At 41.7% G+C, this 12,732-nt stretch overlaps 1 long non-coding RNA gene across 1 annotated transcript in view; it reads right to left on the reverse strand.

The window, feature by feature from the left end:
- Positions 1–1,663: 1,663 nt before the first annotated feature.
- LOC123602581 overlaps positions 1,664–12,732 on the reverse strand; it is a 28,871-nt gene continuing 17,802 nt past the window's right edge. Inside the window, exon 3 of the long non-coding RNA XR_006714507.1 lies at positions 1,664–1,718. This is a non-coding gene — a long non-coding RNA (uncharacterized LOC123602581). The remainder of the gene's footprint in view (positions 1,719–12,732) is intronic.

The raw sequence follows: 12,732 nt of genomic DNA on the forward strand, positions 1-12,732 counted from the left end.
TAATTATCACATTTTCTCCTGGGAGCAGGGACACATTAGAGAGCTTCCCCAAGCTTGGATGGTGGAATGTCTTGGGGTTCTTGTGCACCCCACACATTTTAACACTCCCTACTGCCTGCCCAACCTCAGTGAAGCATTTAAGTACTGAATACAGGTTTTTGTTTTTGTTTTTTTTAAAAAGAGGTTTTTTTTTTCCTCAGGTGGGTTTTAATCCAGTGTTCAGTCAATAGTCTTGCTGTTTGTTTATTGTCAAAAAAGCCTAGCAGAGGTTATCTAAGTCTATGTCCCAAATTTAGGGTTTATTTAGTAGCATCATAATTACCTATCAAGGCCTAGAGTTGTATAATGGCAAAGTTTTCCATTTCCCACCTCTATTGGAGTTGCACCAAACTGGCACCAATTTCCTCCATAGCTTCCCTTTTTGTGATTTCCAGACACAACCTCACTAGCGAATGAATGCAGACAGCCATACAGGTCATATTTAGGATGGCTTCCTTTGCAACAGAGGAGGCATAGAAGAGAGCCGTGATATAAAGAGGAGTTATCTTATCTCCTCACTCCTTGTCCCATACCCTAATAAACGCACACCCTTATCAGGGACTCTGTAACTTATTTAGCCACTTCCTGGCTCCAGCCCACAGCACCTTCTTTCTCTATGCATCTAAGACTTCTAGTCCTTGCCCATCAGCCCAGTCTTCTCTAATTGTGGTAGGCAGAATAACGACCCACCCACCCTTCACACATCTGTGTAGATATCCTCATCCTAATCCCTGGAAACTGAGAATATGTTAGTTTACATAGCAGAAGGTACTTTGAAGACATGATTATCACTGAGGACATTGAGATGGAGAGATTATTCTGGACTATCCGGATGAGCCCAGTAAAATCACAAGAGTCCTTCGAGGTGGAAGAGGGAAGGAGAAAAGGAGGTAAGAGTGCTGATGCAGTGTGAGAAGGACTCAACTAGCCATTGCTGATTTGGAACATGGAAGAAGGAGGCCACGAACCAACAGCATCTGCCAGGGCAAATGGAGGAAGCCAAGCAGTGAGTACCTTGTCACAGAGAATTACTGTAAAGACAGCATAAAGTTTACACCACATTTGTAGAATGTTAGAATTAGAAGGTAACTTCAAATTCTCCCAATCCAATAGATAAGTCTGACCAACGTGTAAACAGTGGTCCAAATGATTGTCTCAAAGTCACACCATTTGGGTTAGGGGTGGGAATTAGCATCCCACCTCCTGATTCCCAGCATTCTTTCCACTACCCCCTGCCCACACCCACTGCATCCACTGTTCAAACAAAACACTCTACAGAATCAATCCCAATTTCAGGCAAGGTTAAACAACAAATAATGAAAACTATAGGAAATTATTGGATTTTTGTTTGTTTGGACTTTGAAGCATTTAGAATTATTTCATGAATGTTGTTATGTATCTGATTTGGGTTTTATTTTTTAGCAGTTGACTTAGCTTAAGCGGCAGCATTAACCTTTATTTTCCTGCAGCTAAATTGCCAATATCCCCAATGTTGACCCAGGAACTGTAAGTGATTCCTGCCTGGCCATGGAGCCTCTCACTACAAATATGTTGACCCTGCAGCAGGCAGACATGCCACATCCTGCTCTGATTCAGTGGCTGTGTCCAGAGGACCAGAGCTCTTACCTGATGTTGCAAGAGATAAGCCATGTCCTGGCATCTCAGAGTCTCAGTGGCACCTGGAAAATATAATTAATTCAAGCCAAATTCTCTTAGTATTTCCTCTCCTATAAAAAAAGACAATAATACCCATCTTATTAAACTCTTGAGAATAAGAGAGAGAACATATACATAGTGCCTGACATACAGCTGGAACTCGGTTTCTTGCTTTTTATTTCAGTATGATTGTCATATCAGTTTTCATGCTCATTGTTCATGCAACATCGTTAAGATAATTTTATATCAAGCTTACTAATTAAACATTGATGTCCCCCTCCTCCAATGTTCATAGCAATCCACCTGATTAAAGTTCTCAGGAAACCCCATCCTCCCCAGGGTACACTTCCTGCCTCTCCTTGGCAGCCACTGCTGCCATCCCTCCCACAGTAGGGGCTTTACTACCCTCTGAAAATGCCTTAAGGAAATGATTCAGAAGCAATTGATTCTCTTCCTGTATTCTTCAGTAAACTCGATGATGGAAAGCTTCGGTTTCCCTCCTTCTTTACATAATACAATTTTCTTTAAGCACTTTATCTTTTTAGAGTAGTTTTAATTTCACAGTAAAATTGAGTGGAAGGGACAGAGACTTCCCACATACCCCTGACCCCACCCATGCATTATCCACAGCCCCCACCGGAGTGATATATTGCTGTTACAGCTGATGAACCAACATTGATAGAGCATAATGCCCAAAGTCCATAGTTTGTTTTAGGGTTGTGAAAATTAATAAAGGGAAACTTCAGTAAAGTAGAGTTCGGAGACCAGAAGGGGGAGCCATACCACTCAAGGTCAATTATAGGAAGGACTGTCAATTATAGACTCCAACAGAAAAATCCTCAAGAGGAAAGAATCATCACTTACAGATCCAATAAAAAGATGTACATTGCCTCTCCTATAAGAAATCAACTACCCCTGCAACTCATCCAATGAAAAACCTGAACTCTTGCTTTTCTCTAATAGACTTTCCTTCAAAACAAGCCCTCTCAAATTTTTCCTTTTCCATAAAATAACTTTCCTCTCCTCTGTTGGACTTGCTGTTTATGTTGCCATACGTTGCATGTCCAGAATTGTAATTCTCTGTTATTCCCAAATAAACCCATTTTTCTTGCCAAAATAACTGACAGTTTTATCTTTAAGGTTAACAGGGTTCACTCTTGCTTTTGTACGTTGTATGGATTTGGACAAAGGTATCATAATATATATCCATCATTATAGCACCATAAAGGGTACTTTCACTGCTCTAATAAAACTCCTTTGATATTTTGGCTATCTCCATAGTCTTACTGTTTCCAGAATGTCCCATCAATGGAACCATATAGTATGTGGTCTTTTCAGATTGGCTTCTTTCAATTAGGAATATGCATTTAAGTTTCTCTCATCTCTTTTCATGGCTTCATAGCTCATTTCTTTTTACCACTGAATACTATTCCGTTGTCTGGATGTACCACGGTTTATTTATCCATTCACCTTCCAAAGGACATCTTGGTTTCTTCCAAATGGTGGCAATTAGGAACAGAGGGGAAGAAGCATTCTACAGTCCTACAGTGAGGGCTCAGACTTTTAGTGGGCCTGTGCTTCTCATTATAAACTTCACCTGTTCTCAGTGTTTTGGTTTTGGTTGTTAGAATCAGCTAAAGTTGATTTCCCTTCTACCATGTAGAAAGCTTGAGCCGACTGGACTTGGGTATTTCTCTTCCTCTGGTCAGTTAGGCTCTGATAATACCCCAGCAGTTTAGGGTCTATTAATTAGTCTCTGCTGAGGACAGATATTATTAAGAAATAAGTATATTTCAAAAGGGTTCCTTTCTCCTCCTCTACAGAATCACAAGGGGATTTTCTTTGATACTTACTGTAAGAACCTAGTGGAGCTCTTAGAGGTAAATCTCACAGAATTGTGGAACACCCCTCCACCCCACCAGGACCAGGTCCCCCTGGAGTTTTTAGCTCTCACAATTGTCCAGCCATTTGTCACAATTCAGGTTATCCACCCCATCTCTAGTTCCTGGCACTGGTTCTTGCTGACTTGCCCCTTGTGACTCTCCACTCGGGTAAGCCATTACTCCTGGGCAGGGTTCTCACCTTTGTCCTCACCTCTCTTTAGGATCCTACAACAGCTGATGATTTTTCAATCTGTTCACCTTTTTATTTGTTACTATGACTTTCCAAGCTCCTTACATGTGGAACCCAGTACAGTCAATTTTCAGTGGAAATAATCCAGCTAATTGGACAGCTCTAAATCTCCCCCAGGCTGAAAAGAATGGATTTATGATGTTGCTGCTCCTACAGTTGTCATGGTGCTGCTGCTGTGGTTGTTGTTGAGTCTATATCATGCATGAATTATATAGGAGCAACAAAGTTAACGCTTTTCAAAAATTTTTAAATGTTTATTTTTGAGAGAGAGAGAGAGAGAGAGAGAGAGTGCACGAGAGCGAGTGAGCATAAGCAAGGAAGGGGCAGAGAGAGAGAGGGAGACAGAGAATCTGAAGCAGGCTCCAGGCTCTGAACTGTTAGCATGGAGCCCGATGCGGGGCTCGAACCCACAGACTGAACCACGAGATCATGACCTGAGCTGAAGTCTGACGCTTAACCAACTGAGCCACCCAGGGGCTGTTAAATAGAATCTCCAGGATAACCACAGAGAAAATAACTATAGATAAAAAAAAAAAAAGAAAGAAAATGAGAAAGGTATTTAAATATATACTACAAAATCAACTAAAACTAAAAGAAGACAGTAATGCAGGAAATGAAAGAAAAGCTATAAGACATATAGGAAAAAATAGCAAAATGACAGATGTAAGTCTGTTCTTATCAGACTTAATATATTAAATGTAAATGGACTGAATTTTCCAATCAAAAGCTGAGATTAACAGAATGGATAAAAACACACGATTGACCTATATGCTAGCTACAGGAGACTCACTTTAGATCCAAAGACACAAATGTGTTAAAAGTACCCACTTTAGATCCAAAGACACAAATGTGTTAAAAGTACTCACTTTAGATCCAAAGACACAAATGTGTTACAAGTAAAAGGATGGAAAGACATTCCATGCAAATAGTAAGCAAGAGGGCGTAGGGATGGCTACACTAATATCAGATAAAGTAGACTTTAAACTTAAAAAGTTATAAGACAAAGAAAGACATTATATGATAATAAAAACCTCAACGCAGGAAGAAGATATAATAATTATTTATATACGTAGTAATAGATTAGCAAAATATAGAAGCAAAAACTGACAGAATTAATGGTAGAAATAGACAGTTCCATGATAATAGTTGGAAACTTCAATTCCAAACTGAAAACAATGGATAGAAAACCAGACAAACGACTAGAAATAGAGGATTTAAACAACTCAAGAAGCCAGCCAGATCTAACAGACATCTACAGAATGTTCTATGCAAGAACATTCCCTGTGAAAGCAGAAGAAGCAACGGAATACACGTTCTTCTCAAGTGCACAAAGAATATTCCCAGGATGAGTCCTATGTTAGGCCAACAGTGTAAGTCTTAACAAATGTAAGAAGATTCAAATCATATCAGCATCTTTCTTTTTTTCCTTTCTTTCTTTCTTTCTATTTATTTATTTATTTACTTACTTACTTACTTACCCACCCAATTTACATCCAAGTTAGCCAGCATACAGTGCGACAATGATTTCAGGAGTGGACCCCCAAATGCCCCCCACCCATTCTGCCCATTCCCCCTCCCATAACCCCTCCAGTAACGCTGGTTCTTCTTCATATTTAAGAGTCTCTTATGTTTTGTCCCCCTCCCTGCTTTTATATTATTTTTGCTTCCCTTCCCTTGTGTTCATCTGTTTTCTATTTTAAAGTCCTCATATGAGTGAAGTCATATGATATTTGTCTTTCTCTGACTAATTTCGCTTAGCATAATACCCTCTAGTTCAATCCACACAGTTGCAAATGGCAAAATTTCATTCTTCTTGATTGCCGAGTAATACTCCATTGTATATATATATACCACATCTTCTTTGTCTGTTCATCCATTGATGAACATTTGGGCTCTTTCCATACTTTGGCTATTGTTGATAGTGCTGCTATAAACATGGGGGTGCATGTGCCCCTTCGAAACAGCATACCTGTATCCCCTGGATAAATACCTAGTAATGTAATTGCTGGGTTGGAGGGTAGTTCTATTTTTAATTTTTTGAGGAACCTCCATCCTGTTTTCCAGAGTGGCTGCACCAGTTTTCATTCCCATCAGCAATGCAAAAGAGATCCTCTTTCTCTTCATCCTCGCCAACATCTGTTGTTGCCTGAATTGTTAATGTTAGCCATTCTGACAGGTGTGAGGTGGTATCTCATTGTGGTTTTGTTTTGTATTTCCCTGATGATGAGTGATGTTGAGCATTTTTCACGTGTCGGTTGGCCATCTGGATGTCTTCTTTGGAGAAGTGTCTATTCATGTCTCTTGCTCATTTCTTCACTGGATTATTTGTCTTTTGGGTGTTGAGTTTGGTAAGTTCTTTAAAGATTTTGGATACAACCCTTTATGTATATCAGCATCTTTTCTGAACACAATGGTATAAAATGAGAAATCAATTACCGGAAGAAAACTGAAATATTCACCAATATGTAGAGATTAAACAACATGCTACTGAACAACCAATGGGTCAAAGACAAAAATCAAAAGAGAAATCATAAAATACATTAATACAAATGAATATCACACTACAACATATCAAAATGTATGGGATGCAGCAAAAGCAGTTCTAAGAAGGAAGGTCATAGTGATAAATACCTGAATCAAGAAACAAGAAAAACTCAAGTAAACTGTCATTACACCTCATGAAACTAGAAAAAGAACAAACAAAGCCCAAAGTTACTAGAAGGATGGACATAGCAGAGATCAGAGTAGAAATAAATGAAAGAAGGCCTAAAAAAAAACAAGTAAAAAGATCAATAAAACTAAGAGCTCATTTTTTGAAAAGACAAGCAAAATCAACAAACTTTTAGCTAGACCCACCAAGGAAAAAAGAGACAGAGCTCAAATAAATAAAATCAGAAATGAAATTGATGATACTACACTGATAAATACAAAGGACTGTAAGAGACTACCATGAACAATTTTATACCAAAATAGGACAACCTAGAAGAAATGGATAAATTCCTAGAAACATACAACCTACCAAGACTGAGTCAGGAAGAAACAGAAAATCTGAACAGACTGACTTCTGAAAAGGAGATGGGATCAATAATCAAAAGCCTCCCCACAAACATAAGTCCAGGACTAGACAACTACACTGGGAAATTCTACCAAAAATTCCAAAAAAGAATTAATACCAATCCATCTCAAACTCTTCCAAAAAAAATGAAGCTGAAGGAAGACTTCCAAACTCATTTTATAAGGCCAGTTTTACCAAAACACGAAAACCACATAAGGGCATTACAAAAAAATAAAATGACAGGCCAATACCCTGATGAACATAGATATAAAAATCTTCAATAAAATATTAGCAAACCAAATTCAATGATACATTAAAAGGATCATATCATGATCAAGTAGGCTTTATTGCAGATATGCAAGGATGGGTCAGCCAATCAGTCATTTTGATATACCACATTAACAAAATGAAAGATAAAGATAATATGATCAACTCAATATATGCAGAAAAAGCATTTGACAAAATTCAACATCCATTTATGATAAAAACTCTCAACAAAGTGTGTAGAGAGGGAATATTTCTCAAAATAATAAAGGTCCTATGTGACAAGCCCACAGCTAACATTAATACTCAATGGTGAGAAGCTAAAAGCGTTTCCTTTAAAAGCAGGAACAAGCCAAGATGCCCACTATCATCACTCGTATTCAACATAGTATTGGAAGTTCTATCTAGAGCACTCAGACAACAAAAAGCAGTAAAAAGCATCTAAATTGGAAAGAAAAACAGAAAAGTGACCATCTGCAGGTGACTGGATATTATTAAATGAAGAAAATACTAAGGACTCGAACAAATTATCTTTTAGAATTAATAAATGAATTCAGTAAAGTTCAAAAAGAGAAATCAAGGGGGCGCCTGGGTGGCTCAGTCGGTTAAGCGGCCGACTTCGGCTCAGGTCATGATCTCGCAGTCAGTGAGTTCAAGCCCCGCGTCGGGCTCTGTGCTGACAGCTCAGAGCCTGGAGCCTGTTTCAGATTCTGTGTCTCCCTCTCTCTGACCCTCCCCTGTTCATGCTCTGTCTCTCTCTGTCTCAAAAATAAATAAACGTTAAAAAAAAAAAAAAAAAGAGAAATCAAGAAAGCAACGATTACAATTGCATCCAAAAGGATAAAACACCTAGGAACAAATTCAACCAAGGTTAAATATCGGTACTCTCAAAACTATAGGACACTAATGAAATAAATTAAAGAAGATACAAATAAATAGAAATATGTTCCATGTCTATGGCTTGGAAGAATTAATATTGTTAAAATGTCCATATTACCCAAAGCAAGCTGCAGTTTCTATGCAACACCTACCAAAATTCTTTGCTCTGTTCCACTGATATACGTGCAGAGAGACCAACCTTTATTATTTTTTAAAATTTTTATTTATTTTTTTAATTTACATCCAAGTTAGTTAGCATATAGTGCAACCATGATTTCAGGAGTAGATTCCTTAATGCCCCTTTCCCATTTAGCCCATCCCCCATCCCACAACCCCTCTAATAATCCTGTTTGTTCTCCATATTTAAGAGTCTCTTATGTTTTTGACCCCCTCGTTATTTTTATACTATTTTTGCTTCCCTTTCCTTATGTTCCTGTTTTCTATTTTAAAGTCCTCATATGAGTGAAGTCATATATTTGTCTTTCTCTAATTTTGCTCAGCATAATACCCTCTAGTTCCATCCACACTGTTGCAAATGGCAAGATTTCATTACTCTTGATTTCCGAGTAATACTCCATTGTATGTATATGTACCACATCTTCTTTATCTGTTCATCCATCGATGAACATTTGGGCTCTTTCCATACTTTGGCTATTGTTGATAGTGCTGCTATAAACATGGGGGTGCATGTGTCCCTTTGAAACAGCACACCTGTATCCCTTGGATAAATACCTAGTAGTGCAATTGCTGGGTCATAAGGTAGTTTCATTTTTAACTTTTTGAGGAACCTCCATACTGTTTTCCAGAGTGGCTGCACCAGTTTGCATTCCTACCAACAGTGCAAAAGGGTTCCCCTTTCTCCACATCCTCGCCAACACCTGTTGTTTGCTGAGTTGTTAATATTAGCCATTCTGACAGGTGTGAGGTGGTATCTCATTGTGGTGTTGATTTGTATTTCCCTGATGATGAGTGATGTGGAGCATTTTTTCATGTGGAGAGACTGGCCTTTAAAGTAAAGCTGGACGGGGCGCCTGGGTGGCGCAGTCGGTTAAGCGTCCGACTTCAGCCAGGTCACGATCTCGCGGTCCGTGAGTTCGAGCCCCGCGTCAGGCTCTGGGCTGATGGCTCGGAGCCTGGAGCCTGTTTCCGATTCTGTGTCTCCCTCTCTCTGCCCCTCCCCTGTTCATGCTCTGTCTCTCTCTGTCCCAAAAATAAATAAACGTTGAAAAAAAAAATAAATAAAATAAAGTAAAGCTGGAAATTGCTGGAAGCCACCCTAGCATCTTCTGGGTACAGACCCTGATTCCTGTCACATACCACCAGCCTCTGGTTTGTAGCCACAAACAATTTCAGAGTGAGAAATGAATGTTGGCTTTGAAGGCTCACGGCACACACGGCAGCCAGAGGCAAAGTCCTGAGCCTGCAAAGTGAGGTGGCCATGTATCAGCTACTTAGTCATTTCTTATCCACTCGTCACCACTGCACTGGACGAAGGTATGGCTGGTTCTCTCATCAACAAAATGTGGTCCACGAATACATGTATTTACAAATGATTTCATAGGGTTCTTATGTTATAAACCTTGAGTCTTGGAGTGGAAATCATTTCTGTCAAAGTATGTGGCACCCGAGAGAAGTCCCCTATGACTGCCTCAAGTGGCAGAGCCCAACCCTCCTGCCACACAGTATCTGCTATTCCACCCTCACCAGTTTGGCCCCGCACCTCCAGGTGGAAAGCTCAGGACCTCAACTGCTGAGCCAAGGTCCTAGACTGGGTCAGCAGTGGTTGTCTGTGTGTAGCCTCTGGCATGCACTCACTGAGCCTGGGATCCACCATCCAGTGCCCTGTCCTTTGCTCTGCTCACCATTCTTTGCTAGGGGTACCTCCTGATTGTGTGTAGAGGGCTGGAATTGGCTCAGAAGATGATCAGGAAGTTGTTGGCCGTTGTTCTTCTAAACTTCCTTGGGAGTGCACTTCTGTGGTTTGTTCACCCAGCCTGCCAGCAGCAGTGTTCAGGGCTTTGTGGGAGATGATCTTGTGGGACCTGGTGCTTGGCTCAGTGTCCAGCCAAGAGCCTGTGTACTCAGGAACTGACAGCAGGGAGGAGACATTGCTACCGTTCCCCCAGCTGAGGTCGTGTCTATGAGGCCAAGACTGGGGCACTCAAGTCCCGATGCGGACGGAGCCCGACACATCCTCCTCACAGCAAGTTATGAAATAAGATTCCAAAATCAAGGGCAAAATAGTCAAATGACTATTTTAAAATCAGTATTTTCCTTGGCGACTTACACATTAGCCTTAAGTTGGGAGAGGTTTCAGAGATAGTTGGACATAAATTAAGCAACCTGCACACACAAAGGTCCAAACTTCTTGACTTTACTTGGTAAATCAGGATGGACTCAGAAAAGAATAGTTTTGTAGTTCACACTAGAAGGGAGAACCTGCCAGTCTGCTGTGAGGAGAGCGAGGTTTGTTTGTTTGTTTATAATTCTTTAATGTTTGTTCATTTTTGAGAGAGGGGGAGGGAGGATGAGCAGGGGAGGGGCAGAGTGTAAGAGACACACACAGAATGGGAAGAAGGCTCCGGTAACCAAACTGTCAGCACAGAGCCCCACCTGGGCTCGAACTTGTGAGCCTGGACAACATGACCTGAGTCGAAGTCAGAGGGTTAACTGAGTGAGCCACCCAGTTATCCCAAGGAGAGGGAGTGTTAGACCCCCAATTCCCCAGTCGTGAACTTACTCCCTCACGGTGGGGGCAGCACCAGGAGTTAAGCAGGAGGAAACCCGATATGGACGCATCTTGGAAGCTAGTTTTCCTCAACACAGAGGCACAAAGTTGGAAGGGAAGGAGACATGTCAGAAGCCAGGTGAGTTCTATGCAACGCAAAGGCTTTTGGGGACTGAGGATACCCTTGCCCGGATCACAAACAATGTACCCAGGCTAATGTTTCTGCTATGTCTGCGAGAATCTAAGTGGGGTCTCTGCGGGCCACAGCCAGTGATGTAGTCCCCACCCACTGTGGCTCCAACACCTTGATTGCCACCGTGGCCTCGCGTGCGGCACTGGGATGGTGTGTAGATGCTGAGGACGGTCAGACCCGGAGATCCCGGGCACCATGAGAAGCTCCATACTCTCTGTGCTGAGGCACCCAGGACCTCTAGGAGAGAGGGGTACAGAAAGATCAGGTGGGCGGGTCCTAAAACCCTCCAGGTGGGATGGGTCCTGGAGAGGGTTGGGATTGAGTATAATTGCATGTTAGATAGCAGACTTAAACGAGAGGGCAGGTATGATAAGAGCGGACTTGCATCATGCTTGTGTGCACACGACCCTATGAGAGACTCGGAGGCAGGCTGGGCTGCGATTAGGAGAAAACCCACATGGAGGTCTCGTGGGTCAGACCCCTGTGCCTGCCTGTGCTCTGGGGAGTGGGAACATGATTTGGAGACAGAAATATGAGTGTGTGTGTGAAAGCTTTGAATGTGAGCATTAGTGTCCGCAGGGACTCTTCAGTACCTTCATGTGAGCTCTGCTCTCCAGCGGGAGATGTGGGGGGGTGCAGGGCTAGGACTGCACGCCATAGGGACAACTTGGCCAACAGCAGCCGGAAGCAAGGGGCAGTTGGGCAAACGGCTCTGGCAGGCTGAGGACCTAAAGGTGATGGATGGCAGATAGGACGAGGGAAAGGCCGGAGGTTTGTTTGGTGGCTTGGGAAGCATTGGTGTCTTACACCCTCAGGCTGAGGCTGGGCGGGGTTTCTAGCTCCTTGCCCACATGAAAGACCAGCCAGGAACCACATTCTAGGAACCCATACAAGATGGGAATGTGGAAAACAGATTGCGCTCTCACGGCATGCCCGTTTGGACCTGAAAGCTCTTGGAAATCCGTGCCTATCTCGGGGACTGGCACAGGTCTACTAACGACATTTTGTCAAGACGGAATATGGTCCCCATTTCAAAGATGAGTACATTGAGGGGCACCTGGTTGGCTCAGTCGGTTAAGCCTCCGACTTCAGCTCTGGTCGTGTTCGCTAGGTTTGTGAGTTCGAGCCCGGGTGGGGCTCTGTGCTGACAGCTTGGATCCTAGAGCCTGCTTATGATTCTGTGTGTATGTCTCTCACTCTCTGCCCCTCCCCTGCTCGCGCTCTGTCTCTCCCTGTGTCTCAAAAATAGTATTTCCCTTAATTCCAGCTGTAGTATATCTGCATTTTCCCTTTCCTCAAATTATCAACAATTTCTATTTATTGGACTTGTCAAAGCACTAGCTTTAATATTTGCTTTTCATTTCTTCTGTCTTTCTCGTTTTTAATTCACTATTTCTTTATGACCACTTAATACCCTTCTCCCGTATAATTGTTGAAAATTTGTTGAACTGGTCTCTTACTAGCTTTCTCAATTAAATCATTAATTTAAATTGCACATATTCTCTTTGTATTGATTACTTGTATTTAACCACTTCTTCCCACCCCCACTGACTCCTTCCTGATCCAAGTCTCCATGTTGTTACATGAACTGTAACAGCAATCTCCCAACTGATCTCCCTGTTTCTATCTTCTTTATATAGACAATTCTGGAGTGATCTTTTTAACATGTAAGTCACATTGTGTCTATCCCCTGGTTAAAACCTTCCAGTCTCCCCATCTCACTCAGAATAAAAGTCAGAGTCCTACGATAGCCCAAGAGACACTGCGTGATCTGACCCCATATCA

This window comes from Leopardus geoffroyi, chromosome D1, assembly GCF_018350155.1.
Source record: "Leopardus geoffroyi isolate Oge1 chromosome D1, O.geoffroyi_Oge1_pat1.0, whole genome shotgun sequence".
In the NCBI taxonomy this organism is placed as follows: Eukaryota; Metazoa; Chordata; class Mammalia; order Carnivora; family Felidae; genus Leopardus; species Leopardus geoffroyi.